General features: G+C 35.3%; 1 protein-coding gene across 4 annotated transcripts in view; it reads right to left on the reverse strand.

The window, feature by feature from the left end:
• LOC106714967 (polypyrimidine tract-binding protein 1) overlaps positions 1-4019 on the reverse strand; it is a 348985-nt gene extending 344966 nt beyond the window's left edge. For all 4 annotated transcript variants that reach the window (XM_014508121.2, XM_014508118.2, XM_014508120.2 and 1 more), the window contains exon 1: positions 3291-4019. The gene's annotated coding sequence lies outside the window, so the exon portion shown is untranslated. The remainder of the gene's footprint in view (positions 1-3290) is intronic.
• Between the last annotated feature and the right edge of the window lie 1981 nt (positions 4020-6000).

Below are 6000 nucleotides of genomic sequence, written 5' to 3' on the forward strand. Positions count from 1 at the left end.
ATGCTTACGAAAGGAGATATTTAAGTAACGTTTCAGTATTCGGGCATTAGGCCGCGGCATTTCGCTTTGTCGACAGACGGCTTTATTTTGATCCAGTTGCCTAATTTCGTTTTATAATATATAAAATAAGAACGTTGGCGGAAGCTGGCAACTGCTCTATTATGACATCAAAATGTATTACAAAAATTAAAAAGAATTTTTACAACAAAATTGCCCTAAAACATCCTCAGGTGACTTATAGCAACTAAAGCAATTTAGCTTGCTAGTTATGTTAGGTATACAATATTAACTAAGTCGTGCAAGCAGACAACATATATTATTAATAGATCACATTTGAAAATACATCAAATTCAACAAAGTAACCTTGTAACGGCGGGCATAATTTTTTTTTTTTTGAGTTAGAAGTGCAAAATTGCTTAACTTTTTTATTTCGATTACATGCATAATATATATTTTGTGATAATGACATTAGAACATAGATACAATGTTACGTCAAAGAATCCCTTTCCTTTTTGAACAATAAGAATGTTACAAAGAAATAGAATGAAAAACATCGATTCGTTTACTTTAATCGATGTTTATAAGCAGGTCACCTCACTATGAAGCTTAAACTGATAGATGTCAAATGTGATATATTAAATAAAAGTCGAAAAACAATTGAAGTGCTGGAGCGTTCAATAATTAAATGTTCTTAAAACTAAGAATAATAAATGAGGATTCAAATGGGTATCGAAAGAACAATCGTATTGTAGTATGCAATCATTTCAATAATCAGAATGCAAGTGCAACACAAAAGGCAGGCAAAGTACAACGAACTTTACATATGGGGTACAAAAATGTTATCCATCAAACAAATATAAATTCTAAAATAAACATGATTAAGTTTATATTGTGGTGAACAGTCACCTAGTCTATTAAGTGGCTCTGGAGCGTGAATGATATACGACAAGACTCAACGCAAGGTACAGTTCTGCCGCCTCGACCAAATTTATGTTGCTATGATCGTCAAGCCATAACACCAAGGTAATAGTGGCCACATATAGTGTAGACAAATATCTTACCATTACACAATCTGATAATCTGACAAGAAATATTATAAACTGACAGAATTTCTTTAAGCGAATGATGAAAATTGAAATATTCTTAATTTTATTCTTCTACAAGTGCCATCTACTGCTATCAGAATATTAATGGTGTACACAAATTGTACCATAACTTAAAAATTTTTTATTAAAAAAAAAGTAGAGAAACATGATACGTCCAAATGTAATGATTCGTTTATATGTTCTAGTTAGATTATAAACTGACAACATTTACAATTTGATTCTCCAACTACCACTGATCATCTTCCGAGCTTATTAGAATCTAATGTGATAAAGGCGATCAGATCAATTCAATCATCTAAATTGTAACAAAAATTGTTTATTTTATTTTTTATTCGATTGCAAAAAGGTTCTCAATTCTTATGTATTCTTTATTGCTCTGATATAAATATATAAAGTAAATGTAATTAAGAAAAATAACTAAATGTTTTCAACTTCGTCATAATTTCAGAATTACTACAAACAGTGATATTTTGTATTTTATATTACATTGTACGTCACATTCAGTTGCTTAAATATTTACTTCACAATTACAATAAGAAAGTTTGTTCGCGCGTGCGCAAACAAGAACTGTCAAAATTGTTTACATTTCTCTTATTAACTTACTAATTGTCGGCCGCGGCACCGTCCGCTCGGTATTAAAAAAAAAACTTAATTAATAGTCTATGTGTTCTTTCAGACTATATTTAATATCCATGCCAAATTTCATCAAGATCCTTTGAGACGTACTGGAGATAACTTCTATCAAACATCTATACATGCATCTAAACTTTCTATCGCATTTATAATAATATTATTGTTTAATAAAAGTGGTTCTAAAAATAGAAAAATATTTTTCTTTTATATTATTTCGTGGCAGACGATTAAGCGGTCATCTGGAATCGCCAAAATAGCGACCGCTGCCCATAGACATCCGCAATTGCAGATGCGTTGCCTACGTTTTATCACAAGTGTCTTAAAAAACAAAGGGGAAGTACACCAGACGCTTAGGAAGAGAATACTTCCCCTTCCTATGCGTCCCCTTCTCCGCCAAATCCACTTCCTCTTCCTTCCTTCCTCATAAAAAAAGGGTGGGAAGCGAAGGGAGACTAAAGTTAGGCCTCTGGCACCACACTTAACAAACGAAACGTGGAATTACTTCCACTTGACGCCTGTCTTCTGTTTAGTCTGGGCGAGGCGACCAATACGTGCAACAGATGTTTTTGTGCTGTTACAAAAGTATATGATAAAATATTTTACATCTAATATATAAAATTCTCGTGTCACGGGGTTCGAACTTGAACTTCTCCGAAACGGCTTGACCGATTCTCATGAAATTTTGTGAGCATATTCAGTAGGTCTGAGAATCGGCCAATCTATTTTTCATAACCCCCCCCCCCTCATTTAGTTTTTTTTTTTAACTGCGCGCGGGCGGAGACGCGGGCGACAGCTAGTTTTGTTATAAAATATTGCTTGTGCGCACTTATAGAACAAAATCAAAAACGAGAACGTAAACAAAAAATGTTATTAAAACAAATAAACGAACAAACGGAAACTTGTTTAAAATCAATAATAAATTCATTCCTTAAGGCGAATTAAAGTTCTATGAAAAAAGTGTTTAAAGGTTCTATGAAAAACTTTAAAGTTAAATAAACATTGTTTATTCTCAAGAATTAAAACGTTTTTATACAAAAATACAAAGGATTTATTATCATTTAATGGTCAAATTTACGAAAACGTTGAGAAAACGTAGAATTTGACACCAACAAAAAAGTTCAAAACTACCTATTTCTCAAGCAGCAGCAAGGGAATCGGGCAGCAAAAAAAATCGAAATTAGTGTGAAATTGCTAAAGTTTTACAAATAATATTAAGCTGCAATGCTAGACCATTAGTCTGAAAGTTGAAAAATATATAAATCTATAAAAAGCAAAAGTATTATGAAATAAGTAAGTAAAGGCAAAAGTTTAACGAAAGGAAGAGTTATCTATAATTCTTGAAGTGTAAAAGAGACGCATAATCTCATGATGCTAAGTGATGACGTCATTTTGTAGTCAACCTACCGAAAGAATAAGCAAAGCAACTGGTTATTTACAAAAAAACCGACCCGGCGCGGGGCCGACCGCGCACGACGACTAAAACATTTTATGAGGCTGTTTTTTATCACGCACCTGCACTACGTGCATTCAAATATTTCGCATTCAACTCACCTTTTAAAGAAGTCCCGTGCGCGCGCAGGTAAAACACAATCCCACAGGTGAACGGATATTCTCGATTTAAAATCCGAATATCTTATTAGGTGACAATGGACGTCGTGTGAAGATTCAGATGACAATCGTGCACTTCTCGTTAGTGGCGCACTCCAGACCGGCACAAAAACCACGCGACACGAGCTTTGTTTATAAAATTACAAGACACTTATAAATAATTTCGGTGAATCGGACTGCGCATGTCCGTAAAACACGCGCCTTGTTTGAAAATAAGGTTATGTTATAAGTTACAGACACCTTTAAACTTCACTTAACAACGTACACTATTCCAGTTTGCAAAATCCTATTGGAACGAGAAAGTATCAATTTTTCTTGAATGAACTTTCCGTCCTAATGAAGTTATTGTCAGTTTTGATTCTTCAAAACATCAACAAACTCGACACTATCTCACCTTCTGACGATCCGCCGGCTCTACCTGCGTCAAGTAAAGGCCTTGTTGCGTTATAAACACTTAAAAACTCCGGAACCGGTAATAATACGATTCTCGCACGTGACACTGTCAAAATAAAATTGCCGGTAAACACTGCGAAACTCACTCGGTGAATAGGGAACGTTTCATTTATGAAGTGGCTTGAGGACTGGAGTTACAAATTAAACGAATAGAAAAGAAAATAAACGAAGAATACGAAAGATCGCCGACTGCGAAGCCGAGCGTTCAACACTCCTGCTGAGCGCTGTACTAAACGCGAGCGCGAGAGGCCGCACGACACGCTCCTCCCCCCACCCCGCGCCCCGTGCCGCGCACACCCGCACCCACAACTTCATGAAAAATACAAGCGACGGCGCTTAAAAAATCTCAAGTGCATAAGGGGAGGTGCAGTCCCATAGAAAAAATGCAAACCTTCGTTTGTTTCTGTGTTTGGTAGTTTTAGAGCGGGATATATAAGGCGGCGCGTCGGCGCTTCGGAGCGCGCGGGGCCGACGGCGACGGAAGTCATTCAATTAATTTGACAACACGTGCGTGATGCACCCTCCGGCGTCAGGGCGTAATGTTGAGGAAGAAAAAATTAATCAAGTTTCATTCTATAATACTGACTGCGAATTACCTGATCGATAAAAAAAAACTTTTGTATTTCCTTTAAAAGTGGAGAAGCTATAACGTCTCTTTAACCTGCTCAGATGAGATTGTCGCTCTATAAATGTAGTATTTTCTGCCATCGATGTAATTATAAAATCCTAGGCAGGTAAAATACATTGTTATATAATCTAAGTACAAATTCTTATAAGTAGGTGAGTCTTTTCTAAAAATTTAGTTTTACTCAGTTTTGTATTTCAAAATAAATGTTCATTTATCAATTAGTATCCTACACGAACATTTTGTTCGTCTCTGCGGTTACTGCAACATAACAGATGTCGATTTATCAATAAATTCGACAAACATTAAATTCGTCACATTGACCAATTTGGGCATTAATAAGTATAATTGTTTACTGAAATGAGAAAGATGAGCCAAACTTTATCATGTTTTAATGTCTATTTTAGCTTACTCTTAATTTAATTGCATAAAATAGTTATTTATTAGTAGTCAATAATGTAGCGGATGGACTAAAATTAGGCCTCTACCTAACTCTGTTCTCTATTAATCACTCAAAAGACGAAATACGGAATTCCACTTCACTCTTGTCTTCTGTGTGGTCGTGACACCAGGCGAGCCGACCAATTCGTGCAATAGATCTTGTGCTGGCATCTACCTCTGTCAAGGTTCAATGTGGATGGCTACAAAGGTAGAGAAAGACCGAAGAAAGTGTGGATGGATTGTGTAAAAGAGTATATGCGTGAAAGGGAGTGAATTCAGATATGACGGCTAATAGAGTGTATGGAAGGGTAGTACATACTGTGCCGACCCTTCGTAGGGCCAAGGGCAGATTGATGATGAATTCAGTCGTCAAGCGTTGCTCTTTGAAAACAAAACAAATGACAATCAGTCGGCACTCGCTTACGATTTGAAAGGATTTGTAAAAGATACATTTAATATTAACTTGTAGACCATTTATACGTGTTTAAGTGCATAAAAGCTTATACAAATAAATGTCGTTTTGTACATAACCAAAAAGTTTGCGGTATCGTATGCAGCGAGCATTGTTATAGCACTAAATCTGTGCATTTGAGCAAAAGAATTTAATTTTAGCATATTCAATGTTGCAGCGAAACAGCACGTAACTATCTACATTTCAGTTTTGAGAACAATTTCCATTTTGAAAACCATTGTTAAACTTCTGAAAAAGTATCCGAGGATGCATTTATTTGCAATGATCTTTCACTGCTGAAACAATTAACACCTCACTGTCTTTCTTTTAATATAAACAGAATAACGAACTGTTTTCCTACACGTATTAAGCAATGAAAACTAAGCTTAGAGTCCTCTTCAACTTCAATATCCAGTTAATAGACATAAAACCTTTATCGAATAAAGTTAAAAAGTATTCTTTGCTAGTTGAATTTCTTCGTTGGTGATGAATAAAACATATGATTGTAGGAACGGAACAGCGTAGGCAGCCATCAGTCTTGCGATGTTCGCCATTAGTTTTATTTCCCTGAAGATACGTTTATTTTATTTGTGGCTCTTATTGTACCACTTTTTTGCTTTACTTTTGTTTTGTATTTGACAAACGTTAAGTTTGAGAAAATTAGATTATCACATTGTAAGAAT

Source organism: Papilio machaon, chromosome 6, assembly GCF_912999745.1.
Source record: "Papilio machaon chromosome 6, ilPapMach1.1, whole genome shotgun sequence".
In the NCBI taxonomy this organism is placed as follows: Eukaryota; Metazoa; Arthropoda; class Insecta; order Lepidoptera; family Papilionidae; genus Papilio; species Papilio machaon.